At 58.1% G+C, this 25,002-nt stretch overlaps 1 long non-coding RNA gene across 2 annotated transcripts; it reads right to left on the reverse strand.

Moving 5' to 3' along the window:
* Positions 1-4,605: 4,605 nt before the first annotated feature.
* On the reverse strand, positions 4,606-24,914 carry LOC110348218 (uncharacterized). 2 transcript variants are annotated; one of them, XR_015445458.1, is made up of 5 exons: positions 22,603-24,914; positions 18,547-18,798; positions 10,492-10,611; positions 8,099-8,236; positions 4,606-5,831 (listed from the first exon to the last, which is right to left on the reverse strand). It is a non-coding gene; the product is annotated as an uncharacterized LOC110348218 (long non-coding RNA). The 2 variants fall into 2 exon arrangements; XR_015445457.1 differs by lacking the exon at positions 22,603-24,914 and adding an exon at positions 19,164-19,946.
* Between the last annotated feature and the right edge of the window lie 88 nt (positions 24,915-25,002).

Genomic DNA, 25,002 nt, shown 5'->3' on the forward strand with positions numbered 1-25,002 from the left:
ATCCATTGGATCGGGTGTTAAGTCATTTGAGGTGGTTCAAGGTCTGCTGAAGGAGGGAGCTAAATTCCCATTTTATTTATTTATTTTTTTCTGGCACCGGGGAGGGGATTGAACTCAGGACCTTGGGCTTGCAAGGCAGGTGTGGCGCCACAGAGCTAAATCCTCAGCCCAGGTTCGCATTTTAGATAAGAGATGTGTGGCCACAGCCCCAAAGCAACAGGAACAAAGGATCACAGAGCCAAAAATCAGCCTTTCCTCTCTGTGAGTTGGTTATCTTGGGTGTTTGGTGTAGCAGCAGAAAGCAGAATGGCATCAGAATGCAAAACAGTCCGGTCACCTTGGCAAACAGTTTGGCAAGTGGCTTGCAAAGGTCGGCACACACTTACCATACAACGTACAACCCATAGACCGCTTCTAAGTGAATACTGATGAACAATGGTGGGTGCCTGGGGTTGCACTGGAAAAGAACAGGAGAGGGTTTTCGGGGTGATGGGAATGCCCTACATTGGTGATGGTGGTGTGTGTCAAAACTGATGAAGCCGAACAATGGAAACCTGTGTCTGCATGCAAAGATTCTAACTCATGTGCTCACACAGCTTAATTCATAACAGCCAAAACCTGGAAATTGCTCTGGTGTCCAATAGCGGGTAAGTGGGAAAAAAACTATGGTAGAGCTGAAGGACTGCTACTCAGCGATGAAAAGAAAGGAACAGCTGAGGCCCTCAGCAACATGCTGAGCCTAAGAAGCCACCGAGAAAGGGGCACATGTATAGGAAGCTCTTAAAAAGGCAAAAGTGGTTGATGCCTGGGGTTGCACTGGAAAAGAACAGGAGAGGGTTTTCAGGGTGATGGGAATGCCCTACATTGGTGATGGTGGTGTGTGTCAAAACTGATGAAGCTGAAGAGGGATGCAGTGTGTTGTGTGTAAATGAAAGTTCAGTAAAGTCTTGGGGGGCTGGGTTTTTGTTTGCTTTGACTTTCACACGTGGTCTGGCTAAGTTGCTAAATTGCCCAGGCTGGGCTTGAACTTGCAATCCCCCTGCCTCAGCCTCTCAGAGGGCTTGGATTACAGCTGTGTGCCACCATGCCCAACTTAAAGCTTTTGTTTTGTTTGGGGGAGTTGTTTTTGTTGTTTTTTGTTTATTTGGTTGGTTGGTAGGGTTTGTGAGACAGGATTTCACTATGTAGTTCAGGCTTGACTACATTATGTAGCCCTGGTTGGCCTCAAACTGAAGGAGTCTCCCCAGTGCTGGGATTACAAGTGTGTGTCCCCACACCTGGCAAAACTGTTTTTTGAAGTAAATTAATTTTTAAAATATGAGTCGGCAGGCTGACAGGGGAGCAGCTTGGAGTTCAGGCCAGGCGTGAATTTCAAGATATTCTTGAAGACTTTCCCAAACCTATGAGAACATGGGCCTCCTGAGCCCTCACCAAGCCCTACAGAGACCTGAAACCCCATTCTTAACCCTCTACCCTCAACATCCCACTGAACCTGAGGGCTTGAGAGTAAAGACGTGGCATCTCCCAATCATTCATTCACTCACTCACTCATTCAACAAACATTTGGAGAGATCCAACAGTGTATCACCCACAAGTCAGCAGAACAATCCCTCCCAGCCCTTAGCTTCCATTAAATAAACAGAAAACAGATGCTTCCTTTTGAAATGGACTAGGTAATAAAGTAATTGCAGGGCCAGGGATTTAGCTCAGTGGTTTCGATGCCTGCTGCCCAAGTGCAAGGACCCAAGTTCGATCCCTGGTACCAAAAAATAAAAAAATAAAGTAACTTCAAATTGAGATTTGTAGGGGCTGAAATAAAATAGTAATGGGGTGGGTCAGTATGTCTCAGGAAGCTCCAAGAATACTCTGAAGAGGTGAGTTTTTAGCCAGGGACCCTGAGGAGCCAGGGCGGGACCCCTCTTGGCATTCTCAAGGCTCTGAGGGTGCATTGGAAACGTTCACAAACATGAAGCACCTCACCTATCAAAGTCAGAGAAACAGAAGACAGGAGAGACTGAGAGCTTGACTCACAGGACTGAGTGACACATGGGCCATGGCACGAGTCATCCGGGAAGGAAAGGGCCATGGGGGGAACAGAAGGCCACCTTCCTAAGCTTGGGTGCAGCTTTGGATACCAGCTGCCCTGCTGAGGTCTCCATGGTGCCAATTCCAGCTGGAATTCTGCTCTGATTGGACAAGCAGCTAGGCAGGTGTGATGTGATTGGTGGGGCTGTGGGGGACCTTGAGCTGTGATTGGCTGACAGGCCCAACTGTATCCCAGGACAATGGATGGGCTGGGTGCTGAGGAAGAGACCTGGGCAGTGACCCCCAGGATGGGACACGTGTACAGCCAGGTCCCAGTGCAGCGGGTGCTGCTGGTGGAGAGCCAGGGCTGCTCATCCCTGGAGCCAGACCAGGAGAGGGCCTACAGGCCTGGGACTCCATGGTCCTGATTTGTACCTCACCCTCTGGGGCAAGCAGAAAGTCTCAGAGCTGGCAGTCGTTATGAGGAAGCCAAAGAGGATGGAAAGCAAAATAAAAATGGCCTCCCTGGGGTGGGCACAGCTCAGTGGTGGGGCCCTGGCCCAGCATCTGCGAAGCCCTGCCTCCAGCATCGCCAAACAAGACACAAACATCTAAAGCACAGCCTCTCCTGGCCAATCGGACCCTACCAGCCCTGCTGAGAGGAAGGAGTACATCAGAGGCCACCACAGTCACCCTCAGCTCCTAGACTGTCAGCCCAGCAGGCAGTACCACAGTGACAGCAAGCGGTGGCCTTGACAGGTGGCTGGAGTGGCTCTGGCAGCCAAGGAGCACAGAGGCAGGAGTGGCAAAGGGCAGACTCTGGTGACAGATGTGCCCTCCAGGCAAGGCGAAGGCAGCAGGGAGGGGCTATCCTAGTGCAGGGTGACCTCAGCATGATTGTTCGGAAATCAGCACCGAAGGGAGGTAGAAGTGCGCATGCACTGTGTTCCTGGGCACTATGGTTGTCATGCATTTGGAGGCGCGGCTGGCACTGGGGCCGTGTTGGAGGTGGTGGGGCCTTAAGAGGGGGATTGGGGGAGGTTGTGAGGTCATTGGGTGCTGCCTTTGGAAGGGACTTGTATGGTTCCCGTGAGACCCCAGCTTAGCTCTTTCACAAAGAGCAAGGCTGATGTCTCCCTTGCTCTGGCATCTGCCCTGCAATGTGATCTCACCTCTTGGCACACCCTGCAGCCATGAGGCCACCTGCTGTGAAGTGACACAGTCAGGGGTCCTCACCAGAGCCAGCGCCATGCTGTGTGGACTTTCAGCCTCCAAAACTGTGAGCTAAATAAACCTCTCTTCTTTATAAGTTGTGCAGTCTGGGGTATTTCATTATAGGAACAGAAAATGGACAAATACATAGTTTCCCAGAAATCCTCCCAGGGCGAGGGGTCATGGCAGGGGCTGGGCCCTGGGAATACAGAGGGAGCTATTGGCCAGTGAGACGTGGCATGAATGTGTGGAGAGCGGACGCTGTGGATACCCTGCCCATGCCCCGCCGGGTGCTCTGTGTTTGCCTGCTGCTGGCTTCCTGGCCTGAGGGTGGACCCTGCCTCGGTCTTTCTTCTCTCCCGGGCACCCTTTGGCACAGAGAGCTTGGGGGCCACCCGGAAGTGCAGGGGACACACACCCACAGCAGAGTCCTCAGGCAGCTGGAGCCCCATTTCTCACAGGTCCATTCTGAGGTGAGTCCCACAGCTTCTCAGGGCTGCACTGCCCAGCACAGCAACCCCTAGCCAGGAGGGGCCACTTAAATGAATTAAAAATGAATACAAAGTTGGGCATGGTGGTGCACACCTGTTATCCCAGTACTCTGGGAGGCTGAGGCAGGAAGATCGTAAGTTTAAGTCCAGCCTGGGCGCCTTAGCAACTTATCAAGACACTGTCTCAAAAAATAAATAAACAAGGAAACAAAGTATGTCTGTGGATGTAGCTCCATGCAAAGGCCCTGGGTTCAATCCCCAGTACTGCAAACCAAAACAAACACCATCAGTTCAGGTGGCCCTCCATATTCTGGATCCATGAAATCAACCAACTGTGCATTATAGACATTTGAGATTTTTAAAAAATTGCACCTGTACTGAACACGTACATGATTTTCCCCCTGTCATTATGAGTAGTCACACAGGAATACTACAGTATTTCCTATACGGAGCCTGAGCCTGCATGGATCTGGGTATCCGACGGGGTTGGTGGTCCCCGAGCCAGTCCCCCTCAGTGCCACAGGATGGCTGCATGGGTGAAAAGCCATTTCTCAGTCACACTAGCAGCATTGCTGAGACTCAGTAGTCAAATGGCTGCCACGAGGGACAGTGCAGACCTAGATGTGCCCTCCTGCGGCCCAGCATGCAGACTCCTGGGGTCCCTACCTTCCCAGCGGGGGCACAGAGGTTCAGGGCATTGATTCCCCAAGGGCTGCAGCTGCTGAAGAGTTGCACTGGTCCCTGGTGTCCGGGTTCTCACTGCACCCCGGTCGCCAGGCTCTGGGACTGACACAGAGATCCTAAGAACTTGGTGCAATGCCCGATTCCAGGCCTCCGGGCCCAGGGGAGGCAGGCACCTCCCAGCACAGGGCCTCTTCCGGGTCCTGCCATAGGAGACAAAGCCAAGAGCCGACAGGTCCCCCTTCCCTGGTGGATGTCCTGCTTCGTGGACAGGGCACTGGCCACAGTGACAGGATGTGGGGGACATTCTGGGACAGGGCCTTGGAGCACCTCACCCTTGCCCCTGCATTCCCTCTCTCCCTGGAGCCTCCTGAGCAGGGCTGGCTGGGTGGCAGTTGGAGCGCTCAGAGCCATGAGCATCATCCCCAGGGCACTGTCAAAATTAAATTAACATTTTTTCCATTTTCCCTTTATTGCAAACATATTGAACGCTGTTGCACAAACCCATCTTTCTGCTGGCTCCCTCGCCCCCTGGTCTCTTGGCCTGGGCTTCCAGGCCAGGCCTAGCAAAGAGTGGCAAAGCTGGTCTCACGCTCCCTTCCTTGGCCCCAAGACCCTGTTGTCTCCAGAGATGAAGCGAGTGCCAGCCACGGGCACAGGTGTCTGATGCCCTGGTTCCACTCCTCCCATCCCCGGCTGCCAGCCCTTCTGGCTCCCAGGCCCGCATGCTCCCTGCCCTCTCTCATGAGGTCAGAAATCCTGGAGGACACCAAGTTTCCACACCCACCAGCCGTCAGGCCTGCAGAAATGTGTTCTGAACTCAGGCGTGCGGGGCCCAGTACAGCCACCCCAGCTTGGGGTCCTGAGAGAGGGGACAAGACCCGCAGAGAGCTAGGGAATGGGGCACAGCCAGCTCTGAGTCCCCAGCCCAGCGGGGCCACAGTAGGGTGGCACCGTTGCAGTGAGGTAAGCACCCTAGGTGGTAGGGGCACAGGAAGGGCCCTGGAGGTCTTCCCCAAGGGGGGAACTGCTGAGCTGGGCAGACAGTGGGGAGAAAGGAGAGGGGAACACCATCCGGGCCAGGGGAAGGGCGGGTGGAACATAAGGTGGGGGTGTTGGGCTGGAAAGGCGGTCAAGGCCAGCCCTGGTGGGTAGTAGGGAGCCAGGGCAGGGCACTGAGCTGGGGAATGGCAGGGTGAGGTTGGCATTAAAGGAGTTCCCTGGGGATCCTGGATCCCAGTGGACGGCCAGGTGGAGGAGCTGAGGACAGAACACAAGAGCTGCTGAGGTGGATGTCGCAGTGATCCAGGCCGAAGAGGACAGATTCAGAAGGAAGGCCAGAAGGAAGGCGCTGGGCCGGGGTGGCGCTCAGGGGAGGAGCCATCGCTGGAGTGCTGGAGGCCCTGGGTTCCATCCCTGGCCCTGCAAAAACAAATGAGCAAAGGGAAAAGGCAATGGCAGCAGAGAGAGTGAAGCCAGGGAGTCTCAAGGATGGGCCTTGGTAAACTTTGGGGATAAGGAGGGGATGAGGGAGCAGGAGCAGTCTCAGGACGCCGTGGACACTTGGGTCAGCACCAGAAGGGGCAGCAGAGAGCGGAGCCTTGGGCCTGAGCGTGGGTGCCTCACGCTGGCTTTGTACAGCTGTTCTGAGCCCTGGTGAGGATCCGGCTGGCGATCTGGGCTCAGCACGTTTGATGTCAAGCCTTGGGACACAGAGGTGACCCAGAAGAGGACTGAAAACTGAGAGTCTGGGATGGGGGGGGGTCACCAGCAGGGGTGGGATGAGAACGAGGCGCTTGGGAGGGGCGGGGAAGCTGGTGGGCAGGAGGCTGGGCAGCGGGGGACTGGCCAGGTGGGGTGCAGCTCTGTGAAGAAACAGCTGTGGACCACAGGGCGGGGCGGGCGGCCCCTGGAGAAGCAGTGGAGGGCAGTGAAGTACCCAGGGCTGGGTCATCAGCAGGCACAGGACAACAAGAAGCAGCTGTCACAGGAGGCCACCATGTCGTGGGGACATCCGGCCCTGGATGGATGGTTTAGGAATGAGCAATCAGGCAGCCAGGCACGGGCTCTGCACACAGGGAGGCAGGCTGGGGTGGGGGTCCCTGTAATGCAGAGGGGACAGAAGGAGGTCCCCTCCCAGCCACACTCCAACCCCAGATGGTTCTACAGCGGGCACCTGTCCTCCCACCTCTGCTCCAGCCACGGAGCACGGGGTCAGTCGTGAGGTGGGACTGGGGACAGAGTGAGAGCCGCAGATGGGGAAGCTGGAGACCTGGGTGTGAGCCCAGCACCCCCTGTGACTCAGGCCAGACTCTGCCCTCCCAGGACAGCCTCGAGAGGGAGCCTTGGCTTCCATGTCCCTTGAGTCCTGCATTTCAGGTGTGGGGGCTCGAAAAAGCCAGTCCTGGTTGCTTCCAGGATCCTAAAACTCTGTAACATGATTTCTGTGCTGCCGCCAGGGATGGGTCCAGCAGATGGTCTCTCCCCTCGAAATTGCTGTCTGCCTGTCCCCGAGCCAGCCTGCTGCCCCCCTCTCCCTTTAGCTCCGTGCACAGCCAGCCTCGAACATATCCCAAGCGAGCACTTGGCAGGCGGGGGCCGTGATTCACGCCCCCTCCAGCAGGCTTCGTGGCCAGCCTGCCTGCCAGAGTATGCAAGACATTCTTGGCCCGGCTGTTGCCCGCCCGCCGGACAGCCTGCCCGGGATTAACAGGGTGGGGGTGGCTGGGTGGGGGACAGCAGACTGTGTTCTTCGCTCTCTGCAGCCTGGCCGGCGAGGCAGGGGGCGATCAGGCACGAGCTTGTCTGAAGTGGCCGCCAAGCTGGCCGGCCAGGAAACATGGTCCTAAACACCGAGGCCACGTCTGGGACCCAGACAGCAGGGCTGGGGACACAGGGTGCAGGGGGGGAGGGCTGCTGCTACCTGCTCCGTGGCCAGGGAGCAAAGAGCAGCCACGGGTCTGGGGCAAGTGAAGCTGCCACTGTCTTTCCCCCGACCCCTTTCTTCCCCCCATGCCTCTTCTTCTTGGGGGAGCCCCGAACCCCGCTGCCAGACCCCAGGCTTGGCTGAGTGCTCAGAGCCTGCTCTCAAGAAGGCAAGGGTCAGAGAGGCTCAGAGGCCTTCGGTCCTTCTCTTCCGACCCACCCAACACCCAGGTCCCCACAGGGCCACACCCTAGCCTCAGACCTGGACTTCAAGGGGAGCTGGGTTCCTGCCCAGACCAGAGTCCCCAGGGCAAGACCTGACTGTCCCTCAGGGGTAACAAGAGAGGATGGGATGCCAGGGGAGAGATGAAGGAGAGGCCACATCCCCAGCCATGTGGGCTCACCTGGTCCCCAGAAGGACCTGCTGTACCTTGGACAGGCGTTCTCTGGCCCTGGTTTAGGATGTGGGCTGGTGACCTTAGATCAGGGCCTCTGCCCAGGGAGAGACCAGGAGGGCACAGGGCAGGGGCCACTGTCCTCCTGCCCCAGCAGCTGTGGTGACGCCTTGTGACAACCCTTTGCCCACTACCCCCAGGGTGCGATGCTCCCATGGTCCTCAGAGTCGTCACCCCAGACCTGGTCCCCAAGACCTGGTGGGGTCAGAGGAGAGGGCTCAGGCTGTGTCTAAATCCTGTCCTCACCCTCACAACTCTCAACCTCTCTGAGGCCAGTGTGCAGAATCTGGAAAACAGGGACAGTGACACCTGTGCTGGGGGTCCTTGGAGCGCGTAACAGATTTGGGAAGACCGCTGGCAGACAAAGAGGCACAAAGCCCTGGTGTGTAGGCTCCCCTCTGCTGGCCGAAGGTAGCACTGGTTCTGTGCAGGGCTCAGTTTTCTCACCTGTAAAGTGGGAGGGATACCATGTGACAGGGGCTGTGGACCGTGTACAGTTACCTCCACAAGCTGCAGGCCCATCTGGGAGGCACCCAGGGACCCCAGCTCCACCCAGAGCCCCTGGGTCCCTGGGCTGGGGTCTCAGCCAGAGCCGGCCAGGGTCCTCAGCCCCATGCACTCCCATGTGGGGCCTGCAGAGCCAGACGAGGCTTCCTGCCTGTGTCGAGCCTGATCCCAGCGCCAAGACCTCTCCCCACCGAGGCACCCGGCCAAATCCGCTGCCCTGGGCCAGATCCTGAGTACAGCTGGGCCAGCGCAGAGCTGGGGAGGGGGGCAGTGTGCTCCCTGTTCAGTCCTTAAAAGTCCACGGGGCCTGGGTGTGCAGAGCTGCGTTCCGAGCGTGCCACAGCACGGGGCAGCTGGAGGTGGCCGGGGGACACTTGCCTCAGAGCGTTCCCTGGGAAGGGGTCATAGCCCTGGACCAGGAGCAGAGGGACTGTGGGCTGCCTGGCCACTCTGAGGTGCTCTGAGGGGACTTGGGAGGGGGAGGGGCTCCTCAGGATGGGACAGAGTGGGAAGGGGGCTCTGGCGGCTTAGAGACGGGGAGGAGGGACCTGAGAGCAGGGCTCCCTGCAGGAACACTGGGCAGTGGCCCAGCCTCCCTTTCCTTCCCCTCTCGGGTCTCACTTCCTCTTCCACACTCATGTCCTCCATCCCACGCTGTGTCCTCTCTCCACCTGCCTGGGCCTGGCCACACCACATGCTCCTTCTCTATCCAGGCCTCAGTGAACTCCAGGACAGAGTGCCCTGGGCCTGGGCCCCTTCTGAGGACATTCCCAGGTCCAGGGAGGTGCCAGGCACCCCAGCTGGCTCCTGCACCACGGCGGGGGGCACCCTTGGAGGTGCTCTGGGGGCAGGGAGCTCCTCGAAGGGTGCTGGGCAGTACTCTCTGGAGGCTCCAGGTGGCCTCCTGGAGGAGGAAGGGGGTCCCTCAAACTGGGTTGTTTGTTTGGTTGGTTTTGGCTTTGGTTTTTTTGAGACAGGGTCTTGCCATTTCAAGGCTGGCCTTGAACTATGTAGCCCAGGCTGGCTGCAAACTCATGGGGATTCTCCTGCCTCAGCCTCCTGAGTGCTGGGATCACAGGCTTCAAGCTGGGTTTGAAGAAGGGGGCCAGGTACAGAGGCCTGGCTGTGGAGCCGGGGGGCGGGGTGGTCTGTGGCAGACAGCTGTGTAGCAGGTGTCAGAGGGGAAAAAGGACAAGGGGGCCGAGGGGTGGCTGGATGCTGCCACTGCGGCCTGGTGAGTGTCTCGGGGGAGGAGGGCTTGAGCTCAGAAATAACAGAGAAGGCATAGAGGCCGGGGAGGTTCCTGTGATGCTCAGGCCCCATCTGAGCTCAAGGGCGAATCTGGCTGCCAGCCCCAGTCCCACAAACCCAGGTCCCCGGGCCTCCCACCCTGTACCCCGCCCTCTGGTAACGCCAGTTGCCCTGGAGATACTCTAGTTACAAACACTTCTTCAGGACGAGTCCTTGGGGGAAGAGGAGGGGCAGCCAGCTGGGGGTGTGACCAGTAGCGTGGGGGGCACCAGGAGACCCCTCCTGGTCACCAGATGGCCCTGGTCCCCGGGGAAGGGTGGGCTGGGCTGAAGCTTCCTCGTGGTCCAGAGGGAGAGTTAGGAGAGCCCTGGGCAGAGCCCCAAGACTTAGCCCCCCACCCTGCCCCACTGCTTGATCTGGACCTCCATTTCCCCATCTGTAAAATGGGTTCATTGTCTCAATGGCTCCTTTGACCCCATTTCCCGGCTTTCACATTCTCTGCTGCTGTCAAGGCCTCCCCTGGGGACAGAGGGGTCGGGAGACCCATCCAGCTCAGCCCCACAGGAGAAGGGGCAGCTAGTGGGTCTGCTGGGCAGAGCTGGGGAAATAGGCTGGAAGGGCAGGGTGGGGAGGAATTTGGAAACTTTTAGGACCTCGACAGGCCCGTGAGTCAGTGGGCAGATGGAAGCAATTAGGCACTGGCAGGAGATGCAGCAGGCTAGGGACGGCAACCAAGTGCAGGGAGCCGAGAGCTTCAAGCTCAGACCTGAGGCACTGGGTGGTTCTGGGGCTGGTGTGCAGGTTTGAGGCACCAAGCCGGGCTGTGTGCATGGCTGAGGGACCGGGAGGCCCAGAATGGGAGCCCAGGCTGAAAGAAAGGGATGGGACCAGGTCGGGCTGGGAGCCTGCATGCTGTTGGGTCAACACTGAGAAGTTTCCATCACCTGACTTGCCACAGCTCTCCCAGGACCTGCCCCACAGATAACAAAGATGCCCACTCCAGACCATCCATCCTGTGTTCCCGCCGTGCATGGCTGCTTCGGCCCCTCACAGGCATCTCCACTCTGGAGAGGAGAAAGCAAAGAGGAAGTCATTTTCCAGAGAATTCACATTGAAAACACTTGTCATGCACCTCCCGGGGCCAGGTCCCTGCTAGTTCCCGAGTGGCACCCTCTGGGGCTTTCCCGGACCAGCAGGGGACACCGGTTGTTTCACGTAACCATGGAGAGTCACCACCGTGAGTGGTAGAGAAGATACCACCAGAGCTGGGTGGCAGCAACAGGGTCAGAAAAGCATGAGCAGGAAGTTATGGAGAGCCAAGGAGGAACAGGAGGAAGGCAGACCAGAGAGTGGTGGGAAGAGTGTGGGTTTGGGGTGCCCAGAGAGGTGAGGACAAGAGGAAGTGGGGATGATGTGCCCCACCCATAAGGGGAGAGGGAATGATGGACAGGTGCAGTGTTGGGGACACGTGTACACCCTTTCCGGGTCCTAGGGCCCATCAAGTCCAGCGACAGGCACAGCGGCCATCCTCAGACTCTCCCCACTGACCCCCCAGTGACACTTACCTGTAAGGCAGGGTAGCCCTCACAAATGACAACCATGGAGCACTGAACCCAGCATGTTCATGCCCAAACCCATTTCTAGGTGTTCAGCAAGCATTTGCTGATGGCTGCTCTGTTCCAGGCACTGCCAAGCTTGGTGGTCCTGATTTAAGGAGGGGCATAGAGCATCCGAGTGCCATGGCAGCATCCAGGGGAGGCTCATCCACCTGGGACGCCCTGTAAAGAACAACCCTGGAGGCAAGTCTGATACAAGCAAGCAGGTGGTGCCAGGGGAGGAGGTGGGCACAGCATGGATATGGTGGGGAGGTTTCTGCAAGGGAGTCTGGGGACCGACAGGGAGAGATTGGGGTCTGGGGGAATCGCTGAGCCTCCCTTGTATCTGATTGCAACATCTGGGACGTCTCAGTGGAAAAGGGCTACAAGGGTTAGCAACACAGAGCTGGCAGCCAAAGCCTTTAATGAGGCTGAAACTGTCCAAGACCAGGCCAAAGAGTTCCCAGCTTTCTCATGGATAAGATGGAGAGCCACTGAAGCTTTAGGAAAGGAAGGGACATGACCAGATTTAGAGGAATTATTTGAGCAGCAAAGAGGAAGCTGACTCAGACAAAGACACTGGAGTCAGAGAGACTTAAGAAAAGGAATGGAAGTGTCACCCTAGAAGTCTAGACCCAACCAGTGACCAGCACAGAGAAAAGGTCATAGAGCAGACACCTGACAGCAACTGTCACAGGTGAACCTCACTGTATGGAAGTGAGGGCTTGACATATTCATTTGTAAATCATGTTTATGGTAATGCTGTATGTCAAATCCTGTTTTAAACAACCCAACCAAAAAAAGAAAGAAACTAAGAAAATTTCATTTACAGTAGAAAATATAAGAATAAATATATATATATGAATAAAATATATAGGAAAACATTGAATAAAAGAAATATAAGACTCATACACCAAAGACTGAAACACATCATTAGAGAATTTAACAATCTAAATAAATGAAAAGACATCCCATGTTCATGGATCAGAAGACTTAATATTATATTATTAAGATGACAATTCTATCCAAAGCTGATGACAAAGCTTACAAAAACAGATTCAGTACAATCCTTATCAGAATCCCAGTGGTATTTCCTGCAGAAATGGAAAAACCCAAAAACCTGAAAATTATATATGAAATTTCAAGGGAGCCTCAATAGCCAAAACAATCCTGAAAAAGAACAAAGTTGGAAGACTCATATTTCCTGATTTCAAAACTTAAGACAAAGCTACAGTAAGGACAGACATATAAATCAATAGAATGAAATTGAGAAATAAATCATCACATAGGATGCCAAGACCATTCAACAGGGGAAGAGGAGCCTCTTGGCAGGGCCAGGGGATCATAAACACTGAGATTATATAACACTACATTTCCAGATGCAAAAGAATGAAATTGAACCCCTACCTCACACCATATACAAAAAATTAATAAGATGGGTTGGAGACCTAAAATAAGAGCTAAAACTATAAAATCTCTTAGAAGAAAACATAGAAATAAATCTTCATGATGTTGGATTTGGCAATAGTTTCTGAGATATGATGCCAAACGTACAAGAAACAAAAGAAAAAATAGATACATTGGACTTTATAGAATTAAAAGCTTCAAAAGGCACAATCAAGGAAAAAATTTAGAAGCCTACAGGAGGAGAGAAAATATTTTGCAAATCTTATATTCAGTGCCTTACAAGACTCTGTTATGAAAGACTGCTCTTGGATACTTTTCCCCAGTGGGGTGGAGGGAGAATGACCTTACCCCTTGTGTAGAGTACGAGCATCCTCCTGTGCCCTTTATGGAGTAAGTTTGCCCAGTGAGGACCTGTCCATACAGGAAATTAGGAAAAGGAAACTTGGGGGAGGGTGGGAGGAAGGAGGGACTTTTGTCCCCAAGGCATCCTTGGTTCTTTCTCTGGGAACTTGTTCACAAATTCCCCAAATTCTCCCACATTAATTTTAGAATGAGTCCTCGAAACCGGAGGAGGCCAAGGGCAGAAGGACGGCTGGGCGCCAATGCAGGCAGTGCTCAGGGGGACAGCATGAGGGAAAAGCGGTGCAGCCCGGCCTCGCCTCCCACCCAGGCCTTGTCCATGGGAAGGTCATGGGAGGCACAAGCCGGGGCCAAGCCCCGTGCAGGGCGCGGGCCCAGGCGAGTGGCCAGAAGGTCCTGGGCCCTGCGGCCTCGGTTCCCACTGACATCAGTTCAAGGTGTCAGGGGGCCTGAATCATCGGGGCCAGGGCCAGCCCCCTCCCGGGGGGAGGACATAGCAAAGACATGAGGCCGCCTGGGCCAGGCAAGCGGCCCCAGGCTGGGCTAGACACAGCGCCTGTTTTACAGAATTAGCGAATGCGACCGGCCACAGGGGAAGGCAGAGATGTCATCGTCCTGGATTCCAACAGGCTGTGCTCCCCCCACCTTTCTGATTCACAAAATTAATTCCAACAGCTAGAGAGAAGAGTCTGTCTGCAAGGCCAGGGGGGTCATAAACACCGGGACTCTTAATAGCCCAGCCAGGCCGCTGGAGGCTGGGGGGCCTTCCAGGGCTGACTTATTTAGGCTCCTCATTAATGGTGTGGAAAGAACGGAGTTTGCCCAAACCCCCGGGGTGGGTGCTGACCTACATCAGGCAGGGATTGCCCAAGCTGAGGACAGACCAAGGGGACTGTCCAGGGCTCAGTCCCCCACCCACCCTGGCTGACATCCCAGCATGGCAGAGTAAGAGACAGGTATGACCCTGGACAGTAACGATGAAGTGCATGTGTGTTTCCGACCCAGCAGACTACCTGTACCTCCACTGTCTCCAGCCAAGGGGTTCCCAAGCTAACATGTGGGACCAGGCCAGGGTCAGAATCCCCAGCCAGCCCAGATAGCACAATGGCATGAGCCAGGTGTACAGAGGTGGGAACTGGCCAAGTGAAGCTGGGGCTCCTTTTGAGCAACATCACCTTGCAATGAATGAATCCACCCTGAATGCCTCCCCCAAGTCTAGGCATGTTTCTGTTGTTTTTTGTTTTTGTTTGGTACCAGGGATTGAACTTGGGATCTTGCATTTTCGAGGCAGGTGCGGGAACCACTGAGCTAAATCCCCAGCTCTAGGCATGTTTCTGACACCTGTGCAAGCATCTTTCTATGTGTCTGATGCCTGCTCGCCCCAACATTGAGCAGAAGCCCCATGCAGAGCCTGTCCCTCTAGGGAGAAGAGAAATCAGGGCAGCTGGCATGCTCAGGGCTGTCCCGAGACTCCAGGTCTTGAGAACATCATTGGAAGCAGCCCTCAGGGCCCCAGCAAATGGGGTCAGGAGCAAAGGAGGCTGTGACGGGAGGCAGCTGGGAAGAGGGTGAGGAGGTCCAGGTCGGAGGCACGGCCAGGACCCACTCAGACCGGCTGGAGGAGCCTCCCCTGGGAAGCCCTCCGGCTCCCAGCTGCAGGCTGTTGGCTGCCAGCGCTGGGACAGACACAGACGGGCCGGGACTGGCAGCAGCTGCAGCTGGGAGCCCACCGAGTCCCAAGCTGGAATGAAGGAGAGACCCGTCCAGAAATGAGATCAAGGCGATGGCACCACCGTGTCCCCCAGGGAGCTGAGCTCTGCGTCCCAGGACATTCCAAACTTTGAACAAAACATGCAGTGGGAGGCCGGCCAGCCTGGGCTGGTGCCAAGTGGCCCCCGACCCCTCCCATGGGCAGGGGGGCTGTCCTGGCCCCGGCAGTGGGACTGGCTGGGAACGGAGCACACGCTGCCAGGAAAGCTGCCCACACAAGTTGCCTGGGGACATTGCATCCAGACACCTGCCACGTTCCCTCGGCAGGGCGCCACACGAGGTCATCCACCCGGCCAGGGCTGTGTGCGGTGCTGCGAGGGACTGATTCTGCTTAGCCACCTGCATGGCATGTGCCAACTTTGCTGACACCTTCAAGGCATAATGAATTTTACAGCTCCTGGAGGCAGCCAGACCTGGCTGGTTTCCCTGTTTTAGAGGAAACTGGGGCCCACCATGGGATTTGCTAGAGGCCACGCAGTTACTGGGGACTGTGGCAGGATTCTCAGGACTGCCACCTCCCTGTTCCTGAGTTCTTTCAGTGATACTCTGCTGGCAGCAGAAGGCCACGAGACCCTGGCTCGATTTCCAAAAAAAATCCTAATTCCACAGCTGTACTTTGGAAATCAGCATGTTCAATGCCTTTGTTCTACATGCGGGCAAACTGGGGCAAAATAAAACAAAAAGAGACACGGTCATAGGGCAAGGGGACGCAGCCAGCAACCGCTCCTCAGAGGGCTGGGAGAGGGAGGAAATCCTGGCTACTTCCCGGAAGAGGTGTGCTTCTTCTCTGAGGCCCACCCAAGCGACCCTCAGCAGAGGCAGCAATAGATCCACATGAGGAAGACTGCACAGCAGAATCAGAGGCCACGGGGGTGAGTTCTAGCTGCCCATGCGACCTCACAGCCGTCCTTTCCCCTCCCCTGGCCTCCGTGCTGCCATCAGTACAATGGGGACAAGGAAGTCACCTCCCACCTGAACACACAGTGGCTCGAAGCTCAGACTCACGTGGGGTGGTACTCCAAGGACTAGGTCAGGCAGCCTGAACCTGACCATCACTAGGAGACCCCCAGGCCCAGTGGGGTACCTAGCGGGGTACCTGAGGAGGGGCCGGGCAGCAGACAGATTGCTGCTGGCTGAGTGGGACCCAAGGACAAGGTTCAGAGCTGGCAGGGGCTGGACGAGCAAGGAAAGAGGGGAGAGGGAGTGTGCCAGGGTGGCCGCTCCATAAAGATGGGTACCCAAGGCCACGGTCAAACTGACCATGATGCGGGCACAGTGGCCCAGGGAAGGAATCATCTGTGGTTGGGACGACATTGGAACCCCAATCCGGCCGTGGTCAGGAGGTCGCTGCAGAAGCTGAGAAGGTCAGGGCAGAAGCTGACCTTAGTGGTCTCTTAGTGTCCCCAGGGGCACATGCAGGCTCTGGTCCCCAGGGCAGGCATCAGGAGGCAAGACCAGCCTGCTGACCTTGTGCTGATCCCAGCAATCCTGGCCACTGAGCCCTCTGCCTGTACAGACAGTCCATGCTCCGGCAGGAGCAGGTCACGCTGACCGAGGGCCTGACAAGCAGCCTCTCCCAAGGAGCAGCCTTGTCTGCCCCCTCCCAGGCTCCTCCCAGGGCCACAGGAGGGTTCTCAGAAACCAGTGGGCATTGGCAAATTGGGGGCAAAGCATGAACAGAGAGAGAAGCTCAAGGAGGAATCCATCTGCCCTCATTGGGGAAGATTTACTGAGCACTTACTATATGCCAGGCCCTGGGCCAGGTGAGGGGGCCATAGAAAGGAGGAAGGCAGGGCCTGAGGCCCCAGGGAGAGGGTGGTACCCAGAGATCCTCGAGCCAGGCAAACCCAGGGCGACTCAGGAGCCTCTGTCAGCAGAAAAGGAAGTCAGGAGGGCCAGAGGGCCAGGAGCGACTGGGGGCAGGAGGGAAGGCACAGGAGGAGAGGCCTGCGGCACCGGGAACTGGGGGACACAAGGGACCCCAGAGCCCACCTTCCACTCAGCCAGGTTTTGGTGGAGACACAGAATGAGGGCCGGGGGCCATTTTCACCTTTTAAAAACCACAGACATCCGTCGTGGAACACCGGAGCCAAATTTCTGGGAGAGACAGAGGCCCTGTGGGCGCCCCTCCTGACGTCAATCGGGTTCTCTTTTGTGTCTGCGGCTTTGACAGGACGAGGCCAGATTAGGGGGCTGAGCGGAGCGGGTGGGAGAGGAAACCGGGGCCAAGCGCCACCCGTGCTTGGGACCTGCTGCCCACGTGCAAAGCTCCCCGGGTGGCTTGGGGGCCCTGCTGATGACAGAGCAGGAGCTGGGGAGCCCCTGGGTCCTGCGTGGACTCCTGAGCCCTTAACCTGACCCCCGCCTGAGGCCCGAGACACTACAGAGGGGGCACCATTGGCCACTTGGGGCCAAGGGATGCTGTTGTGGCTAAGACTGTCACCACCCATGCCACTTTCCAGCCCACAAGCAAGGCTGCAGCCCCTGTCCTGCTCTGTGAGGCCTCTGGGGTCAGAGACCAGCTGGTGTGGGCTTCTGGGAGGGACACAAATACAGGAGAGAGGGGACAGGGCCACTGTCAATGCATGCCTCTCCCATCAGCTCCACACAAGGGCCCTGTCCCTGCACACACTGCGTCTCGTCTGGCACCAGCTTTGACCCCCACCCAGACTGAGCTCTCAGGTAGACCCCAAATTATACCAGTCCTGACCCTCGACTGAGTCCCCTCCAAGCCCGGAAGTCCGACTCTACCCTGAGCTCCAGCCTGGAAATACAGGCTGATCCCTGAGCCTGGTGCAGTGAGAGCAGCAACCCTAATCCCACCCCCAGGCCTACTCTGGATGCCGACCCCAACCCCAGTCTGAGCCTGGCCCCAAGGGAGAGCCTTGGGAACACCAGCCCCTTTGCTGCCAGATGGGGCCACAGGTCCTTGGGACACTGAGGCTACCAGGGTCCTGGGAGGGCGGGAGAATTCAGGATACTGGCACATTGCATTCCCCCGGCCAGCACTGGCCCTTGTGAGTTTATCAGAGGGGCCCCATCTGTACGGACAGATGACAGAGGCTGGGCAGGGCTGTCCTGGGGGACATGGACCCTTGCATGTCCAGCAAGGAAAGGAGGACAGACCCAGGGTGGTGACAGGACTCTGTAGTCCCCTCCTCCCCTAGGGCACAGCCCATGTGGGGTGCAGCGTGGGAGACCCCAGCCTCTGGCCTTCCCCCGGTAGCAGCAGGAGCGATCGGTGTAAGACAGAGCTGGCTGAGCCCTGGGGAAGCCCCAGCCTGCGGGGCCCCCTCCGTGGCCACCGGCTGAGGGGCCTGGGTCCCAGGGAGCTCTGCTTGGCCCCTGCGCCGCAGTGTGAGAACGTGAGCTTGCAGCCACAGCCTCAGCGGGAAGAGATCAGCAGGAAGGAATGCACTGTCCAGGCCAGCGGACAGGCTGGGCCACCCGAGAGGGCGCACAGTGAGGAGGGCTCGGAAGATGGGAGCCGCGAAGGAAAACAGAGATGTTCGTGGCCGCCAGCCAGCCAGCCAGTGCGGCCCAGCCATTGTTCCCAGCCCCAGGGTCAGGTGCACCGGGCTGCAGGCCAGTCAGCTCAGCACGGCCCCAGACTTCCTCACACTGCATCTCCCCTACCCCAGACCCTGACCCCAGGGCCTGGCCTTGCCTCCATGTCCACCTCGATGCGCCTGTGTCTCCCCACGTCACATCTCCCCTCCCGCCCCAGACCCGGGTCCTTCGCTGGTCTCCATGGGGGTGTGGATCAATGACCCTGGCTCACACCAGCCGCTCAGAAAGCATGGTCAGCAGGTCAGCGCATTAACATCACTCGGAAACTTGTTAGAAAGACAGATTCCCCACACCTACTGGGTCAGGAACTCCAGGGCTGGGCAGGTAACCTGTCGAAACAAGTCCTCCGGGGAAATCTGTGCAAGTTGGAGAACTGAGACTTAGCCTGCAGCCACGGGCAGCTCCGCGGATGTCAGTGGAAGCACTGCCTCGCTGAACGAAGGGACAGCTGGTGTCTGTGCTTCGAGGAGGCGTGGTCCTAGCCCCAACCTCGAGGAGGATTCTTCCTTCTTGCCCACAGGGTACCCAAGCCCTCAGGAGCATGGCGGGCTGCAGGCGGAAACAGAAGAATTCTGAAGGCGGTGCCCTCTGAGAAGAAGCAGGTGCTCGGACGGGTGGCTAGTCCTGCAAGGACAACCCGAAGCAGGCCAGCCCAGGGCTCAGCCAGACTCAAAGAGGACGATGGGAGGAGGGGTCTAGGCCATCACAGGGTGCGACCCCACGAACTGGGACCTGCAACCAGACAGGAAGGTAGAGCTGGGGAAGCCTAGCAGGCAAAAGGGTTCAGGGCATGAGCAGGGGAGGAAGTGACCAGAGACGCTGGGAGCTGGGCTGAGCCTCCATCCTTAGAGCGGCACACCAGCTCAGCCAGTCCTGCACGCTGCTCTGCACCTCCAGAAATCCCCTTGACAAACCTGGGCCAGGATGCAGAGCCTGACACGGAGCTGAGCCTGCCCGTGGGGTCCAGGACACCAGCTGTGGGGAGGTGACAGGAAGCTGCAGGGTGAGCGCCTGGCATGTTCTGAGTCTTGTTGACTCAACCCAGCAAACTCCTCTTGGAATCGGATCCCTCCTGAAGCCGGGTCGCCCATTCCAGAACTGCAGAGCCGCTGGACAGCTTCCCAGCTGCCTGGGTCTCGCCCAGCACTGGTCACAGGTGACCTAACTGTGGCTTGTGTTTCCAGAACAACTTATCGAGGCACACAAGGTCAGTTTAATATGCTTGTCCCAGCTCCCTTGGGGGCCTAGGAGGAGAGGACAAATCGTGTGGCCCCATCACTGTGCTAGCTTGACACCAGCAACGTCACGTGGTCAGCACCATTCACTCCCGAACACTCCACATAAAAAGAAACATTTTACCCACAGCCACCACCTCTGCTGGGTGACTTGGCGTTAAGCACAAGGTTAGCTGGGGATGGTGGCGCGCCCCATAATCCCTGCTCTCAGGAGGCTGAGGCGGGAGGGTGGACGTCTCTCTCAACCTCTAGGAGACCCCATCTCTGCAGCCACTGTCCTCAGAAAGGTGTCAGCAGGAAGGAGCCTCAGAGGAGGGACAAGCTTCCTCTGCTGAGCGGGAGGCCGGCCCTGTATCCTTTAGGCCACCAAGGAGGGTTCCCGGCCCCTCAAACCCCCAGAACGTCCAGCCCTGCTCTTTGCTGAACTCTAATTCCCAGGCCAACTCATGTCTACAGCTGACCCCCAGCCTGCCCAGCTGTGCCCCCCTCTGTCCTTCTGTGGCCCCAGGGCCCCAGGGTGACCTCCCAACCCCCACCCACGGCCTCAAAGACTGGTCCTCTTTGGGGTGAGGAGAGAAAACATCGCTCCTGGCCGCCTTGGGAGGCAGGACAATTCAGGGAAATGTTTGTACCCAAACAGCCCCACGCTCCAGGAACTGCTGGGCCCTGCCCAGGAAAGCCAGCTTGGGGCTCCACCCTGTGTAGACGGAGGCTGGAGGGGCAGCCTGGCAGGGGGTCACCAAACCCAAAAGGGTCCACGTGGGGAACAGGGGAGGGCAGGGCCTTCCCAGCTGATTCAGAAAGGGGGTCCTGTCCCCAACAGTGAACTACACAAACGCCACATTGTCAGTATTTATCTGAGACCCAGTGACCCGGGTCGATCTGGCCCAGAGATGATAAAGAAGCACTCTGACTTGATTGGACTAATTCGTGCAGCAAGCACTCTGTGCACTTGGGGCCGGCTGGGTGCTGGCCACGGAGTGTCCGTGGAGAGACCTCCAGTCTCAGAAGAGAGAGGCACACAAGGAATCGGAGGGTGCTGCCTGTCCCCCGCTGCCTCCCCTTGAGGAAGGCCAACCAGAGTTAGCCAGGTGGTGGGATGGCCTGGGGGACCACTACCCAGTGCACCGCCGCTGCGACACCCTAACAGGCAAGGACCAGCACACAGATAATAAAACCAGAGCTCCCTGCCACCACGGTTGTTTTCCTTTATTTTTGCAGTACTGGTGATTGAACCCAGGGCCTTTGCCCTGAGCTACATCCCCAGCTCCTTTTATCTTTTATTTTGACAGTCTCTCTAGGTTGCTAAGTTGCCTGAGCTGGCCTGGAACTTGGCAATCCTCCTGCCTCAGCCTCCCAGAGTGCTGGGATGACAGACCTGTACCTGACTGCCCTCCTGTTTATGAAAACTCAAATGTAATGGCCTCTGGTGCCTCCCCACTCAGTCTCCCTGCCTGGTCTCTCCAAGGTGTCCCCTGTGATCTCAACATCGCCCTGAGGTGACAGATGCCAGGTGAGAGCCAACATTTACAAAGAGTGAAGATTGGCCCCTCCTTGCTCAGGGTACAAACACATCCCCCTGTGACACCAGGGTGACCGCTGCGCATCCCTGTGTGCAGACCTTCGGCCCAGGGCAACTTCCTGTCTCCGGGAGTGGGGAGGCGGAGGGGAAGTTGCTGGTGACCCCAGGCTTCCACCTTGGCCCCAGTGGGGCTGGGCAGTGGCCATTCTGCCGGCCTCGGAGGACACTGGGCCTGAGCAGGGTGGAGGCTGCAGGGACAGCCGAGGTCACAGCAGCCAGCCTGGCTGTCACAGGCCCTCACGCCCACCTCGCCCGCCTGGGCCCTCGTGCCAGACACTGTTGTGTTTCGTCCTTTTCTTGGAGGGGGAGGGGTGCGGCTCCAGCCCTTGAGTGATGAGTTAAGTGACAGTGAATTTGAACCACATGGAGGGAAAGTGTTTTGGTGAAAGCAGTGGGGATTTCATCAGCCCCCACCCCCCAGACAGGACAAAAATAGTGCTGGCCAAACAGGCTCTGACCCACAGGCCTGGCCCCGCTTCCCCGCCCCTTGTCCTGGAGAGAGGCTTCTGTAGCCTCTTTCTCTCCTTCTAGGTTGCGTAATCTTTCCTTGTTGTTTTGCTTGCCTGTTTGTTGACTGGCCTGATTTGTTTGGGAGAGTCTATTCCCCAATAACCTTGCAGCCGCCTGGCCTGGCGTTAGAGAGCGCGGGGCCAGGCAGGGAGACCCTCTCTCAGGCTCCGACCAGAGCACCACGGCCCAGAGAGGGAGCTCATCTCGGCCCCCAGTGCCCGCTGCCCCTCGATGCTCAGCCTAAGCTCCCAGAGGCAGCCCAGGCCTCTGGGACTGAAGCAGGGGATCCGTGTCACTCCTTCCTGCCTCAACCTCCCCAGACAGGCCAGGCCAGGGCACCCTGGGAAGGGTGCCCTGGGCATCTCTTGTCCCTGCTGCCCCCCCTGCCCCGGGGACCCTGGGGGCGCCTGTGACCTGGCCTCCTCCATCCCGCTTCCAGAGGGTTTGGCTCTTTCCCCTGCCCATACCCCTCTGGCCACCCTCGGGTTCCAGCCACCGCCATGGGCCAGGAGGCAGCAGGGAGGCCCCCACACCACCGGAAACCCCAGCACCCCAGTTCAGAGCCAGGTACCACACCCAGGGTGGACTCCAGACTCCCCCTCTGCACAGCACGGACTCCCAGCTCCCAGCCTGGCTGGTGGAGTACAGGCCGCAGAGCCTGAAGCCTTGGCCAGAGGGGCACTGTGCTCTGACCCCCAGGCACCTCGTCTGAAAGCAGGGGGGACCAGAATGTGACTCGGGCTGGAGCTTTCCCCACCCCACCCTGGTTTGCAGAGAGGCAGTGGGAGCTGGGTGACCACCGTGGGCTTTTTGGCTATGCTGCCTTCTCTGAATCCCAGACCTTGGGCCTTGGTTTCCTCATCTGTGAAATGGGCTGGTGATGGCCACCTTTCCTTGAATGGGGCAGCTGGAACGAGGTAACCCAGTGGAGTCCCCAGGAGGGCATCTGGCCCCCAGAGAGGCTCCATCCATGCTTGCCCTTGTTATTTGTTATTTGTGTCTCCGGCCTGCATGGTGTTGACTCACATTTTCCAAAGCAAGGAGGCAGACAGGGAGGCACGCAGCACTGCGGTTTCTGCTGTCCACTGCTCCAGGGCCCCAGGCTGCAGGTCAGCAATGCAGGATTCCATTCCACTGGGCCAGCGATGCTGCGATAAGGCTGCACCTCAGGGTACAGAAGCACCAGAGCCTGAGCAAAGCCCGGGCTTTGGGCAGCCCCAGAGCGGAAGCCACGCTGTGAAGGCCCTAGGTGCCCGGGCTGTGGGCTGCTCCTCCCCTGCGTCCCGCCGCACACCCTCGCACCCAGTCCCTGTATGCCACACATCTGGCCGCCAATCCCCCACTTTCCATCCTTCTCTCATCTCGGGCTCAAACTCGGGGAAGGCTGCGCCACAGAACCCGGAGCCCTGGAGTCACAGGGCTTCAGAACAGCTCTAGGGCTTGTCTGATTCCCTTGGGCTCCCTGCAAGAACTACCTCGGGCTCGTTCCTGACACCGATCAGCCCCGCCAGTCTGGATCTCCCCGTGAACGGGAATCACTACCTCGAAGTGCCAATGACTTCAGACTCCCACACGCCTCCACTCATGAAGGTCACGAGTGCCCAGTGAGGTCCAAAGGGTCTAAAGCCACCGCGGAGGAGTGAGGCAAGGCCACCGGGCCTTCCCAGGGTGGGTCTCTGTCCTGGGCTGGGCTCTCCCACATCACCCAGGTCCCTGTCTTCTCCCAGGCTGGGGCCCTGAGTGACATCCAGCCCCCTCCTGCCAAGCGCAGGTGTTGGCCAGGAAGGGAGGAGGGGAGGGAGCGCCCCGGGAAGCGGCAGGAGGGGGCTCTGTGCCCCACAGCCAGTGGCCCTCCCTGCGGTGCCCTAGGCTCCCAAGGAGGTGCAAGCTGACAATCCAGGGGGCCCCCAGGCTCTTTCGAGTGAGGCCAACGGGCAGCCCTGGGTGGGCTGGTGTGGAGCGACAGCTGTCAGCACCGGGCAAGGGACATGTGGCCCACACAGGCCAGAGCTAAGCTATTCCCAGGCTGCCCTGGCAGGGGGCTGGGAGCCGTGTCGTCCACACAGCCGGACAGCGCTCTGCACAGGACCCCGCCTCAGGCTAGGATGCTGTCGGAGCAGCTGCCGGCAGCCCAGCCGGGCTCCAGCCCTCCAGATGTGCGGTCAGCAGCCTGCCACAGCAATGGAGACAGAGACGGGGCGGAGCACAGCCAGGGCCCAGATGGGCTGTGTTAACCCAGCCACGGCTCTTCGGGGTCCAGATGCTCCACTTCTCCAGTGAGCCAGCTTTGGGCTCCAGATGTGGACCTGGCCTGGGGGTGGAACGCACTCCAGATGTGTGTGGCCTAGCAGGATGGCTGCAGGGCCCAGCTGCAGGGCTCGGGCCCGGGGGACCAGGGGCCCTCCCTGGCCTCCCGACTCAGAGCTCACCAGCCCCCGGGGCCAAGAGGGGTTCAAAGTTCGCCAAAACTCAGACTCAGCCCAGCCATGATGGTGCACACCTGTGATCCCAGCACTCTGGGAGGCTGAGGCAGGAGGATCACAAGTTCAAGCCCACCCTGGGCAACTTAGTGACTTGGCAACTTAGTGACTTAGCAACTTAGTGACTTATCAAGACCCTGTCTTAAAATAAAAAATAAAAAAGGGCTGGGGATGGAGCTCAGTGCAAAGGTCCTGGGTTCAGCTGGGCATGGTGATGCACACCTGTGACCCCAGCACTCAGGAGGCTGAGGGAAGAGGATCACAGTGAGCTCAAGACCAGCCTGAACTACATAGTGAGACCCTGTCTCAAAAAGCAACAACAACAAAGGCCCTGGGTTCAATCCCCAGTACCTCAGAAGAAAAAGCTGGGAGCCTAAAACTCACACTCAGAAGCTGGCAGAGCCAGAGAGGACTCTCACTGCAGGGCAGGGCAGAGCCCCGGCCACAGCCGGACTCAGGCAGGGGTTCTGAGGAGAGCCCCACCCTCAGAGACACAGGATCGGAGGACCTGGGCATCCTGGGCCTGGGGGCAGTGGCTCTGCTCTGACCTTGCAGGCGGTGGAAGCAGGGGATGGGGAAGAAGCAGGAGCCTGCCTTGGGGGTCCCCAAGATGCGCCCTCAACCTGAACCCCCTCAGGCTCCTCCCACACGGCCAGGTGGGGGTCCTGGGAAGGTGCCCAGGAGCCCAGGCATCAGCCTTGGGCAGAGTCTGAGACCCTCCAGCCTCCCAGCCCCACTGGGTACCAGGTGCTGCCCCAGGCCTGCCACTCCCAGGCCCCTCACAGGTCCTGCTCCTCTCTCACTGGACTCAGCCCGGAGGTCACAGTGGTGGTAGAGGTCACAGGTCAGAGGTCAAAGGAGCCCCAGGCCCACAGAGGCCCCCCAGAAACAGCAGCCCCTGGGCCCCACTGCGAGGACAGGTGACCCGGGGGCCATGAGGTGTTCC

Source organism: Heterocephalus glaber, unplaced genomic scaffold (assembly GCF_053883595.1).
Source record: "Heterocephalus glaber isolate CG9 unplaced genomic scaffold, H.glaber_assembly_v1.0 deba00001610, whole genome shotgun sequence".
NCBI classification, from domain to species: Eukaryota; Metazoa; Chordata; class Mammalia; order Rodentia; family Bathyergidae; genus Heterocephalus; species Heterocephalus glaber.